Source organism: Lycorma delicatula, chromosome 10 (genome assembly GCF_047948215.1).
Source record: "Lycorma delicatula isolate Av1 chromosome 10, ASM4794821v1, whole genome shotgun sequence".
Taxonomy (NCBI): Eukaryota; Metazoa; Arthropoda; class Insecta; order Hemiptera; family Fulgoridae; genus Lycorma; species Lycorma delicatula.
This window is the reverse complement of record NC_134464.1, coordinates 109,238,338-109,264,696: the sequence shown is the minus strand read 5'-3', so window position 1 is coordinate 109,264,696 and position 26,359 is coordinate 109,238,338. Positions and strand designations below refer to the sequence as shown.

Genomic DNA, 26,359 nt, shown 5'->3' with positions numbered 1-26,359 from the left:
TTAAAATATTTATTATTTTATTTAAATATATTTATTCGTTTACTTAATTCAATGATTCTAACTAAAGCGCGCGCGCATACCGTATTTAATTCGCATACCGTCATGTGTGACGGGACTAGCGACAACAATCGGCATTAACTAATGTAATTTCACAAGTTACACAGAACAAATTTCGCTTACACCGTCGGCAGATTGTTGCAGCTGTGAGGCTTAACGCACCGCACCGTCCAGTCCGAATTATTTTTTTACACTTTAAATATTATTCATTTATTTAATTTTACCCCTCACCTGTGACGTCACAATATACTCGTATAACAGTAGTTTAGAGCATTTTTTGGGGTGGAGGTGCGATTTCGCAAATATTTTTATTTTTAAGAAAAATACGACTTTAATTAGGTGAAATCTCGAGATACTGAGGGTGCCCTTGTCCTACAGCCTCGCCCCCTTGAGTTTTTAAGTTGAAAATTTAACGCATCAATGCCCCGTATATAGAAGTAATCTGACCGTGTTTGGTCAAAATAGGTCCGGTTGATCTGGTGATATAAGACGATTTAGAGGCTAACACCGAACTCGCACACTCGTACATACGAACATTAACATTCGGAAAATTTCCATCCGGTTTTTTGGGTTCCGTAGAGGCGAAAACCGCGTATGCCCAAATTGGACAGATTACGGATACTTTTTCCTTCTAGAGCTACAGCTGTACTATAGTGTTATTTAGACGGGAAAATAAAAGAACCGCTCAACATTTTTCTGGATGGATCAAGGGAAATCATGATAAATACATAACCGTGATAAATTCATGACAATGAGTGTCACAAAATATTTAATCAAATGAAAAAAAAATTAAAATCAGTTAAAAATTGTATTAATACTAAAAAAAAACACAACTACAGGCGATTTAGTACAATTTACAACTCGGCAATCGAATTGTATTTACTATTCATAACCTATCGGAAAAATGTTCCGTTGAATCGCTTAAAACTCTACTTTAAATTTACTGTAGAGATATCCTTCGTAAGTTAGATCCACGTGTGGATGTCTGTTGCGTATGGAAAAATTATGCAAACCATAGAAATATGATTTTACTCTCAAATAAATATACATACAGAGTTTTTATATAAGAACTGTTTGATTTCAAGTACGATTTAAACGGCATTATATTTAAGGTAGTATAACTTACTTACTGTACATTAGTGTCTATCCTTAACGGGTAGATTTTGAAGTTTTTCTTGGTGTACTTCGATATATGTACCGTTCGTTGCCCTGCAAATGTCCAGACGGTAATCCGGCTCTTCCCACGTACTCGTCAGGATGTCGAGTGTAATGTATGCTACCGTCGCACTGCAACAACCCTCTCCTGTAGATGGTTGATGTCGCGGATTTTCTCCGAATAATGATTTTTATATGCCTCCTAAAAAGAAATCTAATGGGGTTTAGGTTCCTTGGTGGCCGTGCGATCAGCCCTCCTCTTCCATTCCGCTTGTTTTGAAACCGATGTATAATGCAGCACGGACACGGTTGCTGTAACACGGCGGAGCGCCATCTAGCCGATAGAAAATTATGTATTTGAGCTAAATTTCAACTTTTAGTGGTTAATGGGGGTCACATTAATTCGGCATTAAGCAGGTAATGAAAAAAAACTACAAAAAATAAAATTATAAATAAATATTTATTTTCATTATTTTAGGTAAGAATAAGGATATCAAAGATTAAATTCCACGGAAAACCAAACGAACTGTTCCGGCATTTGCCCTATTGTATCGAGGGAAACCGTGGCAAAACCTTGATAAGAACAGCCTAACAATATTTATGTCTACGATACATTTCACATTACAGGCTTATAACATAGTAAAAAAAAAAATTATACATTACGATAATATTACAATTTTAATTATAATAAATCTTTATGATTTATAAATTTCTTCCACATCTGGTGATATCCATCCTTTTTCCCTGCAAAAAGAAATAAATCTACAATCTGCAATCTCTTATCTAAATCTCTTATCTAATCTACAATCTAATCTCTTATCTAAATCTACAATCTACAATCTCTTATCAATAAAATGTATCGAAAGGTTTTCACCTGTTACACCCGTCTTCAGGAGAATATAGAAAGAATGGAGTAAAAAAAACACATTATGTGTTACGGTGGTTCATTAAAAGCACTAGTATATTACTTCAATTCTAACGATCGATTATGAATACATTTTTGATAAAATATTAAAAAAGTCTTATATAATATAAGGAAAATTACAATGAATGTAATCGATATGTGGATTAACAGAATAAAAGTTCTTTGAACAATGAACTCAAACATAGAAATTTACAATTATGTAATCTATTCTGATCGGTTCCAGATAAAAATCTAAACAGTATTTTGATCCTGTGTACTGATATTTGTCATATATATATATATATATATATATATATATATATATATATATATATATATATATATATATATGTATTTCTGGGTTTTGCAACAAAAAAAAAACACATCAGTTATTTTCCAGTTATAAATAAATCAAAAAATTATTGTGCTTTAATGAGCAAATATCGTTTACTATGCTTAATTTACAAAATGTATGAACAGAATATTGCCTTTCATACGAGTGACGTAAACAAACAAATCGTTTTCAACTCTAGATGAGGGAGATTAAAATTTAATGAATCAATTTTTATTTTTTAACTAATTTTTCTTCTGCTACCTCTTTAGGCTACCTAATGATGGCATAGAGACCTGCAGTCTGGTCTTTGGAACTGTTGCTAATTGTAATCTTAGTTAGCAGCCAATTTACTGTTAAAGCTAAATATTTAAAACTTATATTTAGGTATAAAATAGATAATAGCGTAGATAGGGCTATTAGTCCCTTAGTCAAATGTATGTAGACTACTCTTGCATCGATTTAAAATACCAAATTTGGCCTTATAATTGGTAAAATAAAATAAAGTTAAACGAAGTCAGGGACGGACTCCCCTTTTATGACTAGACTAATTTACTGTAACAACTCTTCTTTTAGCTGCGCGATTACAATTGCGGTCGATGTCTATACACCGTTATGGTCACAAGCAAGAATTTAGCCATCGAAAGTATCTACCTTCACAAAAAATAGACTTGTTGGCTGTAGTTGAATGAATTGACAGATTCTTGTACATTCAATCCACCAGTATGGCTTACACCATAAGGGCACCATAAGGGGTCATTAACGGTGGTTAATGACAGATCATTTTTCCTCTTGGCATTGAAGTTTCAAGATGTTACTTTAGCATCCAAGAAAGTTTATTTAAATGAGTTAATTAAATCTTGTATTCTGATGAGTAAATAATAATAATATATTATACACTTTATATACATCGCATCTCTTTTCCATTAGATTCCAAAATGTGTGTTATAGTTATGATACCGAAGAAAGCAGGAGCAGATAAACGTGAAGAATACAGTAAAATTAGCTTAACTAGTCATGCATCAAAAATCTTAACTAGAATTCTGTGCATAAGAATTGAAAGTTGGAAGCAGTGTTAGCAGAAAACCAGTTTGGTTTCAGGAAAAGTATAGGGACAAAGGAAGCAATTTTAGCATTCAGATTAACAGTAGAAGGAAGATTAAAGAAAAACAAACCTGCATACGTGGCATTTATAGACTTGGAAAACGCATTTGATAACGTAAACAGGAATAAAATGTTCTGCATTTTAAAAAATTTAGGTTTCAATTACAGAGATAGAAGAAAAATTGCTAACATTTATAGGAACCAAACAACAACAGTAATAATTGAAGAACATAAGAAAGAAGCTGTAATAAAAAAGGGAGTTCGACAAGGATGTTCCCTATTCCTGTTACTTTTTAATCTTTACATAGAACTAGCAGTAAATAATATTAAAGAACAATTTAGATCCGGAGTAACAGTACAAGGTGAAAACATAAAGATGCTACGATTTGTTGATGACATGGTAATTATGGCCGAGAGTAAAAAAGATTTAGAAGAAACAATGAACGATTTGGAAGAAGTTTTACACAAGAACTAGCACATGAACATAACAAGAGCAAAACAAAAGTAATGAAATGTAGTAGAAATATGGACGTAGAAGAATTTTGTTATCTGGGAAGTAGAATTACTAAAGATGGGCAAAGCAGGAGCGATATAAAATGCCGAATAGCACAGATGAAATGAGCCTTTATTCAGAAATATAATTTGTTTACATCAAAAATTAATTTCAACGTCAGGAAAAGATTTTTGAAAGTATATGTTTGGAGCATAGCTTTATATGGAAGTGAAACTTGGACAATCGGAGTACCTGAAAAGAAAAGATTAGAAGATTTTGAAATGTTGTGCTATAGGAGAATGTTAAAAATCAGATTTTTCTGGCGAGTGTGAAGCAGGCGTCTTTGTTTTTGATTTTCTTGTTTAGTTTTATCTTAATGTGTGGTGTCTTCTGGTGTAAGACAGTTTCCTTAAGATCCTCTCTTATTCCTCCAATCCACCTGCATCCTGTTATGGTGTTTTTCTAGTAGATATTGTACTATACTAGCTGTCTCAGAAGACTTGAATCTTCTGATTCAAGAAGATTACTACAGTTAAATTTTGGAGTAATAAATTGTAAAGTAATGATACATAAAAAAATTAGCAAAATTTCTCATAACTTTTCATTTGTTAAAAATAAATATTTTGTTAATAGTCTATTAATTATGATTCTGGCCATTTAAAAATATTCTGCTGTTGCTTGCTGTAAGGTATTTCTATGCAATTTATTCAACTTCCACAATAAAAATATATAAATGACATTGAGTATTTATCGTTTTCCATAATTTATTTTAGTGTTCTATTGTAATGTTAGTTAATAATAGTATACTGAATGTTCAAAAATTTGAACGTATTGAGAATTCAAATTATCTATGTCCTGATTTGTTTGATTTATTAACTGTACATAATTTTTTGTTTTTAATTAAACATTAATGTCTTTTTTCTTTTTCCTTTTTTGAAAGTATTATGTATTATTTTTAAATTTATCTATTAGGTTAAATCGATTACATTTATTATCAAATTATTGAATTTGTAACAAAATTATTGAAAATAATGAATGGTATAATAAAAAATAATGTTAATTCCTGAATTTAAAAATTATAAAATTCATTTACAAACATAAAAAATACCTAATTATTAGTCAGAAGTGATCCATTAGTGAAAAAAAACCTTTTGGCATGCCGAAAGGTGGAGGTAGATTTCACCGGTGCTAAGTAAGGGATAAAAAAGATTTCTACCTTAAAGTTAAGAAAAACTTTAAATTTACTTAATACAACAATGGTTGCATGTAAAATAAAGTTTCACACGTTTAGTCTACAACAAGCCCCATCTTCTTACAATTTCAGCAATGTTTCAGTCATCCCTTGCTGTAAGGGTTGGTCATATCAAACATTGTTTCAGACAAAGGTTTTAAGGTCATGTTTAGAGGACTAACGACCACTTTAAAAATATTTGATACTGTGCCTATTGAGGAAGGTATGATTTTTTGTCTTCAAAACTTTATTTTTTCCACCCCTTGGACTGATAGTTGGTGATATCAAAAATTTTACTTAGATAAGTCTTAGGCCCTTATCCAAAGAATAGTAGGAACTTTAAAGAAATTTGATATTTTACTTACGAAAGTTATAGGGATATTTTGATTTTTGAAAAAATCCCCCCATGGTCTGATTTTGCCCATTAATGAATTCAACTGAGATTTTGGGTTGTTATATTTTATGTATAATTTGAAAGTGATTGGCGAAAAATTATGGCAGTTATCGTGTCCACAAGAAAGTGAAATATATACAGATATATATATATATATATATATATATATATATAGATATATAGATTATATTTAAATAATCTTTTGAGCTGATGGTGGTTTTGGGGTCCTGGGGGACGTGAAACTCAAAGATATGTCAAAATTTTCTAGAAGGCAAATCATGGTACCCATTACAATAGATAACTTTCGTATGAAATTTAATTCATTACTTTCTTTTTTTCCTGTTCAGCCTCGGTCCAGAAAGTGTGTAACCAATAGGCCCCTGACTGATTACTTGGGACTAGATTTTAAATTATCTAAAATAATTGTTTTTAACACATTAACCATATTTTGCTTACCCCACGAATACAGTACGTTTAGATTGTACAATAATTTTATTTCCTTGGTTAATTATGTATTGCCCATTTAACCTAAAATTTACAACCATGCATGTAACTTGTTTCATATCTGTATATGTTTGGGATACCATTTCGCCGGTATTATAAATAGAAAACAATGTTAGAAATGTTTGGATATGATATTAAGAAATAGTTATGTATTTTGTAAAAATAGGACAGTGCACATTGTATTCTAAAATGCATTACGTAAGTATGGATACACCAGGAAAAGCAATAATTTTAAATTCTATTAAAATAATAATATAAAAAAACTTACCCCAATCAATGAGGGTCGCTATCTAAAATGAACAATGCATAAGAAATAGTAATAGTTAATAATATATCAAGTGTGATCACAGACGCAAAGATCCAAATTGAACAGCGTATCGCAGGCCATCAATAACCACTTTATAATCAACCCGAGTCTGACCGCTAGGTTTCATATTCTGTCTACGTAATTCACTGTCGTTCCCCACCCTGCAACTTCTGTCGCGTTAAGAGAAACAAATCTCTTTAACCGCCAGAGCAAAATAAATTATGAAAATTTATTTCCTGCACCGCACTGTTTCACCTCTGATAACAACAACCGACCGTTCTCAAAGTTCTCCGATAAAGTTCTCTTATATTTGTCATCGCTTTTAAGTCGATATACAAATATCATTAATAGTACAACCAACCGTATTGTCCATTGGAGAATTTAACACGATTTTAAATATTTTAGGAAATTTTTTTTTATACATATATATATATATATATATATAAAATAGTAAAATTATACTATATTGATTCGTTATTAAATTTAAAAAAATAAATAATAAAAATGTTATCATAATATTAAAAATGAGTTTTTTTATTCATCTTCCTTACAGCTTGGAAGAATTTTTCTATCTAAACGTATTGAATAAGGCAAACTCAACAAAGGGATTTATCTGATGCCAAACTTGGCGGTTACGGGGCCAAGGAAGAAGAAAAATCTGTTTAAATGGCAACATAGCATCTATCAATCACTAAATGTTAGAACTGTGTTCATATACAAGCTCTCCCTATTAAGAATAAATAGTATTCGCTGTATATTAACCAAAACGAACGGGTGTCTTAAATAATTTTGAAGTAATTTTCAGTTTCAGTAAACCTTATTATTATCTCTTAATAAATAATATACTAAGTTATTTATTTATTTGTATACTCACACACGCGCGCACAATTTTTATACACATTTATTATTAAAAAAAAAAAAAAAAAAACAATTAAGATGACAAACTTTCTTTCTGCGTAATTAAGACATCCAGTGTTGGGAATGAATACGTTGGAGGTCTCCGGTTCGTTTTTCAATTTAGACGTAAGATTACAAATCTACAGGTTAACCGGATTAAAAAAACTGAAGATTCTGGGCTGAGCTGTTTGAATTAGCGGTTTTTTTTTAATACTTCATTCTTAATTTGCGTATAAAAATAATTTTTAAGGCGACAACAAATTCAAAAATAAATAAATAAAACCCATCAGACGCTGAAAGGGAACGTAAAGCGTAAATTTGCATGTTTTATTTTTGACTTATTTAATTGTTTCATAAGATGACATACTCAATCTTGCTATTGCGTAAGGATTGTAAAAAAGCGGTATGCTGTCTTAACCTTGAACTTTCGTAGATGGTTGGAGTGGGGAAGGGTTACATAACAACTGTGTATAACAAAACGCTGGCCAGACAGGGCGGCAAGGAACCTTTATCGTCTTCATCACTCACTCATTACTAAAACAAATATTCATTATCTATTTATCTCAAACAATTTATTAATTTGATTTGACAACATATTAATATACAGTTATTTTTTCCTTTAATTTTGACATGAATTTTTAGGGTGTAAAAACATTGATCCAGACTGGAGGATTCGAAGCCAGAACCCTTCTGCAACATACTTTTATTTTCAAACGGTTTTTTAAACACACAAATCAGTACTATAATTTATTTATTAATCAGTCGTATTGTTAGCGTTTTAAAATTTAACGGTTGTATTAGTTAAAATGGAATATTTAAATAGGCACTAATTTAGTAAATGCAATGACAGGTAGTTTATTTAATAAATAAGTTTTAAATAAATAAGGAAAGAAAAAAATACGGTTTTCGGGAGTAATATCGCACTCAATAGTCTCAAATGGAAGGGTTAATAAAATCTTGTTGTATGTGTGTGTGTCTGCGCGCGCGCATGTTTATGTGAGATTTTATTTAAGGTAGCTTTAGGTACATTACATTATACTGAAGTATGTTCCTCTTCAGTAATTTTAAAATTTCTACGAAAGAATTTCTGTTAAAAAGATTATTTAATTTATTTGTATTTTAACTAAAATAATGATTAAATATTTCCATCAAAATAAGTACCGTGTACTTCGAAAATAATATTTGTGGTGTAGTCGATTATCCGGTTCTTCATTCGTAATTTATTTTCAAATGTAATTATATGCATATGTTAATATTTTTATTTCAAGTATTTTATAAAAATAATTATTTTTCAAATGTCATTACTTGATAGAATCATGGTAAATAGTACGTATTTTGTGAAATACTTATTATTGCTAAATAAATTAAAAAAATATAAATATTTTAACTAGATAAATAAATGAAAAACACATAGTCGATAACTTTTGCAATGGAACATACAGTAGATGACTCCTTTCTTTTTCTGTTTAGCCTCCGGGAATTACCGTTCAGGTATTACTTCAGAGGATGAATGAGGACGATATGTATGAGTGTAATTGAGGTGTAGTCTTGTACAGTTTCAGTTCGACCATTCCTGAGATGCGTGGTTAATTAAAACCCAACCACCAAAGAATACCGTACTTAGGGATGGGAATATTCCCACCCCTAAGTTGGATCAACTGACAAATTTGTACCAAATTTTTAGATCCTATGATGCCTCTACAAAAATTAAAAATTTTTGAACGGCGATACGTACCCCACTCCTTTAAATAAATTCAAAATTTTATGTTATCAAATTCCTCATATTCTTATATGTAGACATACCGCAATATTTGAGCTAAATTTCAACTTTTAATGGTTAATGGGGACACAATAATTCAGCATTAAGCAGGTAATGAAAAAATTACAAGAAATAAAATTATAAATAAATAATATTTATTTTTATTATTTTAAGTGTGAATAAGTATATCAAAGATTAAATTCCACGGAAAACTAAATGAACTGTTCTGGCATTTGCCCTATTGTATCAAGGGAAACTGTGGCAAAACCTTGCTAAGAACAGCCTAACAATATTTATGTCTATGGTATATTATCAGATTACAGGCATATAAAATAGTAAAAACAACTTATACATTATGATAATATTACAATTTTAATTATAATAAATCTTTACGATTTATAAATTTCTTCCACATCTGATATCCATCCTTTTTCCCTGAAAAAAAGAAATAAAAATTATTATAGTAACGATCTACAATCTCTTATCAATAAAATATATCGAAAAAAGTTTCATCTGTTACACCCATCTTCAGGATAATGTAGAAAGAATCGAGTGAAAAAAAAAACATTACGTGTCACGATGGTTTATTACAAGTAATGAGTATATTACTTCAGCTAACAATCGAATATGAATACATTTTTGATAAAATATTAAAAAAGGCTTATATAATATGAAGAAAATTATATAGAATGTAATCGATATATGAATTAACAGAATAAAAGTTCTGAAATTACTTTGAGAAATGAACTCAAACATAGAAATTTACAATTATGTAATCTATTCTGATCGTTTTAGATAAAAATCTAAACAGTATTCTGGTCCTGTGTACTGATATTTGGCATATATAAAAAAACACAAATCAGTTATTTTTCCATTATAAATAAATTAAAAAATTATTGTGCTTTAATGAGCAAAGATCGTTAGTATGCTTAATTTACAAAATGTATAAACAAAATTGCACCTTTCATACGAATGACGTAAACAAATAAATCGATTTCAACTTTTGATGAGGGAGATAACATTTAATGAATCAATAGTTTTTTAACTAATATTTCTTCTGTTACCCCTTTAGGCTATCTAATGATGGCATGTAGACCCCAGTCTGGTCTTTGAAACTCTTGCTGATTGCAGTCTTAGTTAGCAGTAATTTTACTGTTAAAGCTAAATATTTAAAACTTATATTTAGGTATAAAATAAATAATAGGGTACATAGGGCTATTAGTCCCTAGTCAAATGTACGTAGAGTACTCTCGCATCGTTTAAAATACCACATTTGGCCTTATAATTGGTACAAAAAAATGAAGTTAAAAGAAGTCAGACCTTTTTATAACTAGACTGATATGCCCCTAACAACTCCGTTTTTGTCTGTGTGACAATCGATGCGGTCGATGTCTGTACATAGTTATGGTCACGAGTATGAATTTAGCCGATGGCAGGATTTACCTTCACAAAAAATCTACTTGGTTGGCTATAGTTGAATGAGTCGACTCCCATACATTCAATCCATCACAAAATCATATTTTTATAAAATAAAAAAATTATGTAATTAAACATACATATATATACATATATATATATATATTTATACAAAATAAATTACAATTCAAAAATTATTTGATTACATATTTTTATACATATCATTGAGATAAAAAAACCCAGGGTTGTTTTTTAATTTTTTTATTAGTATTGTTTAAAAATCTACAGTTATATTGTTAAATTTATAATTGTATTTTTAATTTAAAAAAAATGTTAATTGTATTTTAAATAAATTGTTAAAAAGGATATTTTTAAATGTTAGGTAATCTATTAAAAATAGCAAAGAAAACACAATAAAGTCCCTCCTCTTAAGCCAAAATATCATTGAGTTACAAGATTAAATATATCTATTATGTTTATTCAACCCTTTATAGGTCCTTCGTACCTATTTGTACCACCAGACATTAGAGGTCATATTGTATACAAAATTATATATAAATTAATTATTATTGTTCATTTAGATTGTATAAACGCCCTTTGGTACAGTCACATACCAGATTTTAATTTTCCCGCTTCTATGGTAACAGATCGCTGTTGACTTAAAAGCGGTTTGCGACTACAGCACCAGCGGTTTGTTGGAGGGAGAATTACGTCCGTTTTATGGGACAGTTTTATTTTTGATTGTACGTCTACAATATCTTCTATTTTAACAAGGTAAGTTACTAGATGATAAAATAATATATTTTAATTATTGTGTATTACTTTTTAAGGATTCAAGACATTATTTTAATTACGGATGAATAAATATAGCATCATCAGATAACCTATAAATAAGGTACTGATTACATGCGTTTGAAATGCAATTTACAGAAAGTACTAACAATTTGAGTGTTGTAAATTAGTTCAAAAGAATCCTTGAATATTCTAGTTTGAAGTGATATAAGCAAATATATGGAGTTTTTTGTTGAGAAGATGTTATAAAACTTAAATCATGAATCTGTACAAAACTTAGATTATGTTACTTCTTTTATGACGGTCAATAAAATCAGTGCTTCTGCGTTTTGCGATTACTGAAAGAATTTATAGAAACTTAATAAAGTGGAACCTATATTGTAATATTCTTTTTTAATTTGATCTGATTCAGGTTTAAAAATTTATCATATTAAATTATATCCATAAATTAAATCATTACATGATGCTTATATGCCTTCAAAAATTAACCTCTATTTTGTTCTTATTGTAAGTGAAATGTTACTAGCAACTGTTTATGCTAATAAAAAGCTATTTTATTTTATTTTAATATACAACAATTCAAAATGTAATTTTGTAAAATATGAAATCAGAAATATACTACTTATTTCTTAATGAATGATGAAGTTTAAGGAGAGAAGCTTCTTGTAACAATAAATTTTAGGTGGTTTTTACAACACCCTTTAAAACATTAATTTAATCGCTGAATTTTTTTATTCAGAAATGCACTTTTCAAGAATACTTATTGAATAATTATGATTTATATATACAAGAGTATTTATTATTCAGAGTTTTAACTGTTTACACAGATGCTCTCAATTAATGATTTTATGATTTGAAAGTAGCACATATCTATTTTTCTTTTTCTTTTTATTTGCAAACGTACTTACTGAGGACCAGACCCACTTTTGAAGCATTACTCAGTCCCCACCCAACGAGAGGTCACCACCTCTGCAAAACAGCCATACTGACATTATCGGCCACACAATTGTAGTTAATTGTTCAGCGCAGTTTCATACACTGAAGCAGTTTCATCCACATTATTTTAAGAGCAGTATATGTATATATATATTTAAAAAAATAAAATAACTACTAAACTTACTCCCGAATGTAATTTCTTAGTGATGCCATCCAGTCCAGGGCTCTTCCTCAGGCTAACGCGCATAGCGGCCGCTGTTCATTCACTCCGGTTAAACAGAGGCACTGTACCTTCTGCAGTGATATCCTGCCAAGGCATCCAATCAGCCTTTGGGAATAGTTTTTTGAAACAATCCACCAGGTACTCTGTCAACAGAATGGGAAGGGAACGAACAAACTTCATCATCACTATTTTGTAGCTGCTCCTCCACATGTCAACAACCCTGACTGCCTTCAACACCTCAGTGTCAGATCTATACCCCATAGGATCCACCATCTTCTTCCCCAGATGCTGATTCCCTAATTCAATTAGACCACCCTCCTCAGCAGGTGCCTCTGCAACCTGACCACAAACTGGGGACCTAGACAGGCTTGCATGTAGCCTAAAGCCATCTTCCTGCGACATTTCACTGCAAAATACCCACTGGTCACACACGAACCACAATCACGTTGAAGAACCGACCAATATATCCCACCTAACCTCAACTAAGAAGACACATCTATTTAGATATATTTTTAACTAAAGATGTTTGTCTCTATATATTGAACGATTCTTTATTATAATTCACTATATTTCTTACTCTTAATTTATAATATTTAAATAAAGTGTGATGTCAATAACGAAAAAAAAATTAATGATTGGCTGCTTCTTCCTAAGTTTTGTTTATCTACACTATTCTTTTTTTTTCTCATGCGATCTTTGTTCTTTGGTACATATATTGCTTTTACCATCAGTAGTATATTTTTTCAAATTACAAAAGAATTCTTCATTAAGTTTAAATAACTTTCATAGAGAAATACCAAATTGATTGTATAAAATATTATAATCCAGTTAATTAAAATTCTGAAAAAAAAGAACAATTTCTTAGTGTATTATGATTTTTTTTTGTTTTAATAAATTACAGTACTAAATATTGTATTTGTATTATAAAGTTTGTTATTAATTATTATTATTATTATTCTGTTTCAGAGGATTTGAACTAATTTAGTAAAAAAAAAAAAGCTTCATAGTATTTTGGGAGAGAGGAAAATAGAAAATTAATTTTTGACATTGCCAGGGGAATCCAACAACCTGGTAGATTTTCCAAGTCAGTGTGGGGTAAGGCATGGTAAGGAAAATTTCTTTAATGGATATTGAATGCACAGTTGATACTAAAATAAGTTTATTTCCATTGAGAGAATATCTTTTAGACTACTTTGAGTCAATAAACAAACATAGTGTGTTGATCATAAGTATTTCTAGATGACCGACAGATTAAGACAAGGATCTGCTGAATAATTAGAATTTTTCCTGTTATCTCTGTATTAGTAAAATTTCATCCAGAAATTAGAATATTTTTCCATTCAATATTGATCCTAAAAGTTTTTTAATTTTTTTAGCAAGACCCAAATTGTGAACAAAATCCTTCATCTTTGGGTGGCTATAGATTCTAATCTTCGAAGGCCAGTGAAGAAATTGTATCAACTTTTTCTATATGCTAGATGGATGAAATTTTATTGCCTGGTAACACAGATTGAAGTCTTAAATAGAAGTATCCTGTCCATGAAGTACAGGTCTTAATGTCAATGGTAGATTAATGAAATGAATAGCAACTTTTTTTTAACTACACATATTTTGCAAACAAAAAATTGAAATGATTTTGTTTTTCACACTATACCATTCGAATACCAAACAGCCCTTGTATTACTGTATTAAATTTTCTGCTCAAGATATGCAGAAGACATGCATAGATATGCAAAGATAGAGCCCATGGTTTTTTTTTATTTCCTAAGTTAATTTTAAAATATGTCAATCAAAAATTCATAACAAGAGGGACAATGCTATTTTTCTTTTTGCTTTATCTCATTAACAACCACTTACACTGTCTGGTATTAAGTTTGTTACACTGTCCAAAGTATTTCCTCAGCCTTCTGTTCAGATTAGCAATTTTTAATGTCATATAACCAAATTTGTGTAACAATGCAAATAAAGATCGATTACTTATAAGAGAAGGTTCAGTGAGTTTGCTAAATAACAATCAACTTACCAGGCTAGCAGTGCTGTTGGTAGAAAGCAGCACATCTTTAATAGCCCGCCGAGCTGGTCTAGTGGTTAACTTGTTATTGCAAATCAGCTGATTTCAAAGTCGAGAATTCTAAGATTCAAATCCTAGTAACTTTTATATGGATTTGAATACTAGATTGTGGATACCAGTGTTTGGTGGTTAGGTCTCAATTAATCATACATCTTAGGAATGGTTGATCTGAGACTGTACCAGACTACAATACTTCATTTACATTCATACATGTCATCCTCATTCATCCTCTAAAGTAATACCTCAAAGTGGTTCCGAAAGCTAAACAGAAAAAGTGAGTGCCTATCTTTAATGTGATGTAAAATAAAACTGCTAATGAAGATTTATAATGCTTACATGATTAATATAATGTGTCTATAGTGAATGCAGAAGTTCTTTTATTGTTAAAAATAGGTAACAGCAACAACATCTTACAACTATTTAAACTCAAATGCAGCATTCCATGAAATGTTTTACCATTTATGGAGTCAAAAATTAAAACTTTCTTTTACAAAAAAAAACTTTTCAATTATTTTATAAAAGAAATTAGATCATGAGGTTTTACATAGTTTTCCTATAATCTAATTAAATTTAAAATTATACTCACTTATGCCATCTAGATGTTGACTGTCTTCTTCTTAATCTGATCATTATTTGAACTCTTTTCAAATTGGCCTTTTCATCTTATATTTTGTTATACATTCATCATCACATGTTCAATTTTCTAAGCATCACTTTAGTGTGTTGTTCCAGCATTAGTTAGTTAAAATATCACAATTTTCTGTACCTAAAACACACTTGAAATACTCTGGAGAAAAATTAGTATAAAAATAGTAAAACAAATTAATACAAATTAACAAGTTATTAATATTTAAATTCTTTTGGAATCCATTTTTCCTTTTTTATTCTTTATCACACTATTTTTTTCACCATCGATTAGTTAAAATATTACAATCATTTATTCCTGAAACAAACTTAAATTTTCTGAAACAAAATTAGTAAAAATATCAAGACGATTAATAGAAATACAATTTGATGTACTTGAAATATATATATACATAATAAATAAAACAGTACTTAGGGAAAATTCCCTTCAGGTTAACATGGCTTAACAGCATGCACTTAATCTAATCTTAAATAAATATAACAAAGCATTTTTAAAATATCTCACTTAATAATTGGTCCTACTGTGGATGGGGTATGGAACGCGAACGCGACTTAACATAATTAATTCTAACTTAAAATACACTAAACTGTAAAAAAATACAACATATATAACATAATTAAAAAACAATTATAACCTACTGAGGGGCCTACTGGGGAAACACAATTTTTCCTTAATTCTAACATGCAAATTTACTCTAACATGCACATGTTTACAAAACAAAACAAAAATATATAATTACCTAAAAAAAACTTAATCCTACTGGGAAAGAAGCACCAGTTACAAAGTAAGTAGTCCTCCCTTTAATTGTTATTATAAAACTAATTAGCTAGCCACATTAAGACTGTTCACTCTTAACCTATGTAAGTAATCGTTGTCGTACCTGCAACAAAAGATAAAAAGAACAATGTTAGTATTATATATGTACTCTTAGTAACAAAAATTTATTTATTTACTCGCATTAAGAAAAAAACACTATCTAATTCATAGCTGTTCTATAACAGTGTTATAATTCAGTTTTATGATTTAAAAGAGTGGATAGGAGTGACTTAAAAGTGCTTGTGTATCTATTTATTTATTGATCTAAGAAAACAAGACCATTTATCAAAAATACTTAATTAAAAAGAACATTGTTAATCGTTATAATAGAACTATTAGTTAAACTGTAACTTAACAGTTCAAGAAACTCATTATATAAAGAACTTAAACTAACTTATTGACAAAATTAGCAAGTAAATTTTCAGATAAAAGTTTACATTTGCTCACTAAGTACTATCAGAGAGATTTATAAGCAGCCCATGAATGCCTAAGTAAATGTGGATTAGAATTAAATAATGTGCCAGAGCGGTGCATATGTTTAATGATATCTTTTCATACAGAAGGTGTGAGATATGCATCATAGGATAAATATGTTGACAACTTATACAGTAATGTAGTAGTATGTTGTATGGTTTAACGTTTGCCAGAATGATGAATAAAAAAAATCAAATATTGCGTTCAGTTTAGCATGATCTAATTACACTAATAAACACAGTTTCATTAAATGAAAGTTTTATTGTTTTTGTGATTTAACTTTTTATGCTGAATTAAAAAAATGCAGTCAGGATTTTTCCATAATCTACATGTGATAACATATTTTGAAGTACATTTTTTATGTATTTTTAAATAATATATTTCTACATATTTTTAAGTGGAATTCGATGTATTTTTTTTAGGGATAACTTACATACATAAAAGAATATTTAAAATGATTTCTAATTGAGAGTGGATACAATTATAATATTATGTAGCCAACATCTGCAATTGTATGATTGATTCATGTACAGTAGGTTCTAACACGTCAGTACAGAGTAGAGTTATTCAATGAACACACCAATATTGTATAAAAATTCACTGAGTATGCACATACAGTGGTTTCATTCTGTTTTGTGATATACAGTTACTGTGTCGGGTTTGTTGGGTTAAGAGAATAAATTTGCCAAGAAATGCGTAATTGAGCCAAACTTCTGTTACAAGTGTGGGGATTCGATGCTTGAAGAACAACTATTAAGTTTGACAGCACTAATTAAAAAATCTATGAAGTAAATTCCGGCATTAAGGTTTGAGATCAAAGTTAGAATTGATCCCATCACATCTACTGTTCAACCTGTGTGAAACATCTCACTGTCTGGGCTAGGGATAATTAGCACATGAGTTTTACCATATCAATATGTGGCATGAACTACAAGATCATTGAACTATTATTTCTGTATTACAGAAACAAAAGAATAGCTAATATCCAAACGTACACCATCTGCTATTAGGAGAGTGCCTCGTGGTGAGGATTTAACTTTAGAAAAATTCATCAGAATATGAGGTAGCCATTGAATTCTGACAAGAAGAGCAAGAAGGTCCTACTTTTGAATCAGAATCCTCTTCCCATGAATCTTATTAGGTAATTCAAAGTGAATTATGACCTTGTTCAGGATTTGAATTTGTGAAAGGCTGGAAACTACTCCAAACTGATATGAAATATATTTTTTTCATTATTATCAGGAAGAGTTTCAAGATTGATATTCTGAAAAAAATAATTTAGTGTTTTGTAACAATATTTGTGCTGTGATGGATTCACTGCATAATGAACATAACTTTACAGAAAGAAGATTGCTCGATTCTTTGAAAATTAGTTTAAAAATTGTCCTTTTGCACAACGGAAAAAAATTTTCTTCTGTGCCATTAGCAAATGCAACTAACATAAAAGAAAAATATGAAAATCCGATTAGAAAAAATTCAGTACAAGTACTAGTGAACTGCCGTTTACACAGAGGTAGCAGATTACAAGTACCATTGAACTATATGTTGTAGTTTATTGCGTTTTTAATGGTTTGCAATTCAGCTGCATTAAATTTTGTTACTTTCTGTGCAAATGGGGCAGCAGGGGCAAAACAAATCATTATAAATAAGGAATTAATAACCAAAGCGTGAAACATTTATGCCTTTTCATGTTAGGAACAGATATACTTAGAATTTAATCAAATACTGTATTGTATTTAATTGTGCTTATTCATTTAATATGTCATTTTGTGTTCTACTGAACACAATTCCTTACAGTCTGTATACAATATCAACACTATTTTCTATTTTAGTGGATTTATAACTCATATCTACGAGATGCTTGGAGAGTATTGAATATATTCCTACAAAGAGATTTTAGTTGTTCAGTTGTTGAGAATTTATTTGTATTTCTTAAAAACTATAAACAAAGTTCCAAGCAACTCACATTGTTATCAAGATGATTATGCATATTATATGTAAAGTTAATTAATTGCCTGTATGATAAACAATTTGTTATTATTTATTTTATTTTTTTCTGTTATTATTAAATTATTTTTATTATTCAGTTAAATCTGATATTCCAATTTTTTTTATTTTGTAAGTTAAACATTTTTTCTCTTAAGAAAAATATCGATGAAGCATTATATAATGGAGCTGCTTCCTGCTGTAGATCTTTTAGTTTTTCATTAAGTCACTGATGTCTAGAGATTACCACAATTATTGCTGTAGAGTTTAAAAGGGTAATGCAGCAACAATGATATTCCTTTTTTATTTAGCTGTCAATTCTGCATTCTAATTTGAATAATACCAACATATTTATATATTTCCATTTGGTCTTAAAGTTTTGCTTGAAATTATATAAATTTGTCCAAAGTACAAGAAGAGAGATCATGCCAGAAATCAAGTTCAAGAAATTTGGATAGAACAGATTGTAGTTAGGAAGCAAGAAAATAATAAGCAAGAAGGAATCCGGTTGTATAAAACTTGCCATAAATAAAGAGCTTGATTATCTACAGCAATACATGTACGGAACAGAATAAAAACAAAAAGAAGCTTCATTATCACAACCGGAAACAAGTATGGAAGTGACAACTAATCTTCAGGTTCTCAGTATCTTAATGGCTCTAATTTCTGCCATACAGCCATGAAAGAAGATCACCTAAGTTCATTTAGAGAACTGATACAAAGAGGTAAGAAGTACTAGACAAGAAAACAAATTTTTATGAGACACGCAAGGATGATTTTTCTTTTTTTTTGAAAATGAATGCCAATAAAAATACTATAAAAATACAAAATATGATTATATAAACTGGTTAAATCACAACCGATGAAGACTTTTCATTCACTCAGATTGATATTAAACTAAGAAAGCAGGATCGACCAAAGAAATTAGAAAAATAATACATGAATCGAGTGTAATAAACTATTTAAAGAAAGAAATGTTTTAGCGTATATCCTTTGTTGTAATCTACAGGTTGGATTCCAAATTTAAAAAGAAAATAAAACTATTGATAGATTTATTAGGAAGATTTGCCGATTGGCCATGCATTTTAAAAAAAAATAATGTCACAAAAATTAAAATAATAAATAATCCACTATCAGATGAGCAAAGGAACGAAAACTAAATATTAAAATGGACATTTTTTAATAAAAATAAATAAAATAGTATTCTTTATCACGTCATTTTATGTTTATTGTTTTGAATCGAACAGAATAGAATTTTCATATTTTAATATTTAGTTATGCTTATTGATAACTTTTCATACATTTTTTGTTCAATATTAATAAATTTAAAAAAATGTCATAACTAAAAGATAAATTAATTAATTTGGTTCTTTATATTTTGGGTATTTTTTTATGAGTACTTTTAATAATAATGATAAACACTAAAATATTTTTATAATAAAAAAATATAACAACAAATTAATAAATGTTAAACATTTTTATTAAAAAATAAAAATTATTTAATTACTCATTTACATTAATAAATATTATTAATTTAATAATTATATATATATATATATATATATATATACACACACGATTATCAGTGGCGCCTTGTAGCTAAAATTAGTGGGGGTGCTGCTCCAGAAAACATTTTTCTGGGCCTTTTCAAGGTAGGATTAAACTTTTCTGTAAAATAAAAGAACTGAAAAAAAATTAATCAAATGGAATAGCTGGAAGCAGGGTAATAATTTATTTCTACACTTGTATCATATTCAAGAATATGGTACACAGTTTTTGAGCATATTGTGCTTAAAAACCGCATTCATTTTAATCGAATAAATAATAAAATGTCAATACCGATAATATTTTTTAGTATCATTTGATAATAATTTATTAAAATATTCGCTTAAAAACACTACAGTGCAACGGTGCTTAATTTAAATTTCTATGTATACAGAAACAAATACATAATTAATTTTTACTAATTCTCTTCTCTTTCCAGCTTGTTTTTGGACAGATTTGGCAATCAAAGAGCCCTTGCTTTCCGCCATCTTCTGATGACTACTGAAAAAACAACTAAACCGCTTTCATATTCCTTCTACCGACTAAACTAGAAAAGGGAACGAACAAGGAATGTTCCATACACTTGCGAAGTAAAAAAAAAAACTACCTTCTACCAGATGCCAGGGTCAGCACTCCGAGAGCAACAGTGCTCTCTCTCTCTCTCTTTCCCTCACAGTCTTGTGTGCAGCTTCCTTTGTGTGTACGCACATAGGAAGATGGTGTTTGATCTGTGAAGCGCCACAGTTCCATACAAAGATTTTTGTATGAAAAAAAGATCATTTTCATAAACTGTGGGTGGGAGATAGCTATTGACATTAAGCTAAGGATTATATATTGTACAAGTGTAAAGAAAGAAGGACTCATTATATTAAATGCTATCAATAATATCAAGTAGAAATAGGGGGTGCCCCACATTTCATTAATATGTAACTTTAATGTCATTTTTATTGATATAGTTTTGAAGTTTGCTTTGTTATTACAAAATGCAAATCTATGTAAACTGCAATCTAGTGGTAGAAATATATATATAGGTTACCCTAGTTGAATTTTAATTTTATAATTTTTACCGTAATCTTCTTTTGTATTATAATATACTTTTTTTTGTTTAGCTTATTGTTTTTCAGTTTTCAATACAAGCCAGTTTTGGTTAATTAATTCGTGTAGGATGTTTGTATATTTTTTAACTTCATCATTGTAATTTAAAATACAATATCTTTTATTAAAATGGGAATGCAAGGAAATCTCATTTTTACTTCCTTGTACAAAGTAAAGAAAATATTGCGATCATAAAAAATTTCGGTTTTAAGACTTTAACGGAAATATCCATTTTGACCATCCCTGGATCCATTTTGATTAGTTTCGGTGTGACATTGTATGTTTTTACATACATATGTATGTAAAATACATAACTCAAAACAATTAGCCATAGGATGTTGAAATTTTGGATTTACAATTGTTATAAGATCTAGTTGTGCACTTCCCCTTTTGATTGCAATTGACTGGACCAAAAGTATCTAAAAAAGCCCAAAATACAAAAAATCTGGAGTTTGTGTATTTTCTTAACTGCAATAATAAGCTCTCATTTAGAGCTTTTCAATGATATGCCATAAGTGGTATTTACTTTCATCGGTTCCAGCGTTATAGCCAAAATATTTGAATCTTACAAGGGGGAGGCACATCGGTTTAAATCTGACTTCATCTTTTTTTTTTTTTTTTTAACTTTTTTTCAATATATTGATTAATAATTATTAATCTCTGATTGTAAAAAAAAATTACAATAAATAATAATTCAATAATACCAATAAAAAATATCATAACTTATTAATGAAATAAAAATTTATGTATTTCTCATTTAAAAAAAAAATGTGTATGTAATTTAATATGCGTGCAAGGAAGTCATGTGATGTTCACTTAAGATTTTTTGTTTTAATAGGAAGACTTTGATAATAAACACAAAACAAATTGATTTATAAATCAATTAATCGGTCTGTAAAGTTTATTGTTACACAATGTAACATTTAATCTATACAAATCACCTCGATAAAGTTATACATTTCTCACTAAAGTACTTTTTTCATGTACTGCTTTGTATCCTAACCAGTATTATTTTTCAATAATTTAAAATTTTTTATAAATTAACAAAAAAAATTTTACATTCTAAATTTAGATTAGTCTGAAAAAATCGTGATGGAGGACGGAGGAAGTAGGAAGTTAAATCCTACTGGAAGAGAATTTGTTTGTCTTTACATATAGGTTGTTTAATATTTAAAATTTGGGATAACAGAATGGTAGAACACTGGTTTTCTAATCAAAGGATTACTAATTATTTCAAATAAAATTATGTATTAACCGCAGCTATGTGTACTTCCTGATTTTCAATCGCTATGTATTTCTTTGTGAGAAAAGTCTGAGTGCTGTCGAATGTAATCAAATAATATTTGGTCTTTTTTACTTGTCTGGTATGTTGGGGAACTTTATCTCCCAAAATTGCTGAATTTCTGGTGACATATAAGCAATAGAAATTTTCCTACCCATTTTAGATCTTACAAGATGTTTACGAAGTACAGCATCGTACTTTGTGATTAAGTGCAGCAATTCTAAAACGTTGCCTCGATTAACGCTGATATTGTTTACTCTGTGACCACCTTGTTTGGATTCACATGTTTTCTTCATACTTTTGCTTGATGTAAACATGGCCTATCATTTTTTATTTTTTATTAATGAACCAGCTGAGCTTAGGTATTGTTAAGCAATTATTAACTATAATTTCACTTTTCTTTACAATGTCATTCAATTATGAATGAACAAAAATATTACATTGTAGTTTTTTTCACTACATTGAAACTGGGTTCGTAACTTATGTTAACACCTTTATTTAGATAATATTAGTGTAATTTAGTTTTACTTTGTTTTTTGGCCATATTAGTTAATTGTAATCATTGTGGATAAAGTACAATTAAGACAAATAAAATAAATTATGGCTTTCATTGCAAGAATTAGAACACTCAAAAAGATTTAACACATTCAAAAATTACAGTATTTACATATGGCACTAAGAGACGAAGCCTTAGCCATTATTAAAAATCTTCCAATAAACAATGAAAATTAAATCGCATTAGATTTATTGATAAAACAATTTGATAACAAATGTATGATTGCATATTATTTTAATACAGATCGCATTTTAAAAATATTTTTTAAAAGATAATCATTAGATCCTATTGACATTTCATTTGTCAACTCATTTGAGGCATTGAAACTCCCAGTTAACAAGGTTAGAATATAATACTGCCAGATTATGGAACGAAAGATTATCAAATAAGGGGTTTTCAAAAAGTATTACAACTCAGTTCAGTATTGGAAATGTTAAAGGACAAGATTACAACAATGCATTTAAGTCTCATCACAAACATCATCCTACTTCAAACATTAACAAGATTCATAAACAACATAATGTTATTATTCTAGATCTAACTTTAAGCATTGTTTATTTTGTAAGTTCAGTCATCAGTTACAAAAATGCTATAAGTTTTTCCAATGATGAATGAAGATACTTTTTAAAAAATAACTGTCTCATATGTTTTCACAGAGGTCATAGTAACAATCAGTGTTGCTCAAATAACTTATGTGATTTATGTGAACGACACTACACACTCGTTCATACTGATAAGATAAGTAATGATAAATTTAATAATAATGACTTGTTTACAATTAAACAAAAATGTAATTTTGTATACTGCTGTATGTAATGTACACAATGTTTTTGGTCATTCTTATTTGTGTAGTCTTGTTAGACTTAGGCATATACGTTTGTTTGCAAATTGGGATTTCAATTCAATAAACATTTGCCTATTTCAGGCTTAAATAATGCATTAGTCAAATCTGATTATGGTGTGGTACTTCATTGCATTCACGATAAAAAAACGTTTCATTCAAGGTGTATTGTGCTGTTTTGCCAGACATAAACTAACCTTCCATTACATAGAGTTGAAAATTCTTATCTTAATCTATCTTATATTAACTAATATCGATATTTTAATTGAGCCCAATTTTATTTAGATATTATATTACCTTGTCCTAATTTATTCGAGATTTAAGATATCCTGTTATTCAAGAGACTAAGCTAGGATGTATTCTTAGCGGTTGTCTTCCTACTAAATTTAAACATAAGAATTTAAACTATTACATCCCATTTTACAACCAACAATAACTCAGAACATTCAACTATATGTGAAAATTTTTGGAAAATTCTTGAAACTGATTCTGATGTTTGTTAATGAAACTTCTACATGTCAAACACACTTCCAACTTAATACCTCTAGGAACAATCAAGGCAGATTTATCTTCTCATTACCACGTAAATCTGATAAACCCCAGCTAGGTGAATCGTTCATTAAAGCTAAAAGTAGGCTCTTAATCTGGAATGAAGATTATGAAACAAATCTTAAAAGGGAATATTCTGCCTTTATGCAAGAATACTTAAGATTAGGTCATTTGTCATTACTTAATTCTGATAATTTATCAACTAATGATTCAGATGTACATTACCTCAACACCCAATATTTAAGCCCACTAGTCTTAACAACTAAAATTATTTATTTGTGCTCATGAACTCAATTACGTTTTATTATTCATGCTTTTTGTTAGTTCTAACTTCCATGTTAATAATTATTTTTAATATTAGTAAGGCATACTGCTTATTGCTGAATAAGAAGTATCAGATTTACCCAATCTAGCTATGTATATATATATATATATATATATATTAATGGTTTGCTTAAAGTGTTTAATACTAGTACTTAAAGAAATGTAAGAACATTTTCTTCCTCGCACAAATGATTTAAATGTAAACCTCAAAAATGTATGTTTATAAACCCAAATTTATAATAATGCTATTGTGAAATGCATAATGGATTTATTTATTGAACATTATTACAAAAAAATGACAAAACTACTAAAGTTATTAATAATTGAGTTTCAGATTAACGTAATTTTTCTTCCACGTCATGTATAGCTAATTATTGGCTCCTTCCTGTAGTAAATAGGAATGAAATAAAATTAGCTGTATATGGCATTTTGGAAGAAACAGTTTCTTTAATCTGAGACTGGTAGTCAAACTTTAAACCTAATATGGATTCAATTAAAAGTAATACAAATGAATTTAGAGAATTAAAACTACATTCAGATTTTTAAAGGAAGACAAAATGGAAGAAGTTAATGAATAAATTTTTCTCCAAGGGAAGTAATTTCGTTAAATCATTTTAAAACAAATTTTAACTTTTCCCTTTTACTAAACAATTCAAAATTTCTTTTTATTTGTTATTATAAGCTCAAGTTATGTCACTTGAACATTCTCTAAAATTCTACTTATCTTTTGATCTCGATATGTTTAATAAGTACTACAGGTTAATTAATTCTTCTTAACATTATATCTTCTCATATTTTTTATAGAAGATCGGTGCTTTGGCACCGTTGTTGTCTGTTACTACCTTGGGTTTCATGTCGTCCTTCCCTCTCTTCTATTTTGTTACCGTTTCATCTCTGTGTTTTGTTGAAATCATTAACACATCCCTGTTATATTTCCATTTCAATATTTCTTTTTTTGTACCTGAACATGGGAGTATAGACTATATCACCTTTTTTCAATTTGATTTCTGTTAATTGTTTTGGATTTCTATTTTCATTAACCCTTAAGGTACTAACAAGATGTGTATAACAATCGAGTAACGAAACCAACGATACACTTTTGTATCAACTGTCACAATAAAATGATCGTCCAGCATCAAGTAATGGTCCAGAAAGCTCCAACAAATATGTTTCTGGAACTGCTCTATTCTTTTCCAGCATATATAATGAGATTCCTTGTGAAGCCAAAGACAAGGAATTAATTTGGAATGTTTCATCCCATGCTGTTTTTTACCCTGAAAGGCATTATTTTTTATTGATACACCTTTCTTAATGGGAAGCAAGTCGATGAGTTGTTGAACTTTGTACAGTGTGTCACCTTCTGATGCATTTCCATTATTTGAACCATGGAACATTCTCAGAAGAATCTGAAATCTGTTTACTAACATGGTTAGAATACAACAGACTTGCTTTATACTCACCATTGTATAAAGACCAATCCACAAAATATCCCAAAGAAATTTTCATTTTATTTGTACTGGTTGGATGAATCTTTTATTCTGCATAATGATTTGTCTCGTCGACTAATAAATTAAAAATGGCATCATTGATGAACAGTACATAAATAGCTTTCTTGTGAGTTGGTGCCTGTACCTTCACTATTATTTTATCATTAACTAATAGGGAAAAACT

General features: G+C 29.2%; 2 long non-coding RNA genes across 2 annotated transcripts; one reads left to right on the top strand and one right to left on the bottom strand.

Moving 5' to 3' along the window:
* Positions 1 to 1,653: 1,653 nt before the first annotated feature.
* On the bottom strand, positions 1,654 to 6,592 carry LOC142331424 (uncharacterized). Its single transcript, XR_012757993.1, has 2 exons — positions 6,442 to 6,592; positions 1,654 to 1,956 (listed from the first exon to the last, which is right to left on the bottom strand). It is a non-coding gene; the product is annotated as an uncharacterized LOC142331424 (long non-coding RNA).
* A 4,624-nt stretch (positions 6,593 to 11,216) lies between these two features.
* On the top strand, positions 11,217 to 21,825 carry LOC142331655 (uncharacterized). The gene is made up of 3 exons (XR_012758064.1): positions 11,217 to 11,326; positions 13,470 to 13,608; positions 20,481 to 21,825. It is a non-coding gene; the product is annotated as an uncharacterized LOC142331655 (long non-coding RNA).
* The last annotated feature ends 4,534 nt before the right edge of the window (positions 21,826 to 26,359 follow it).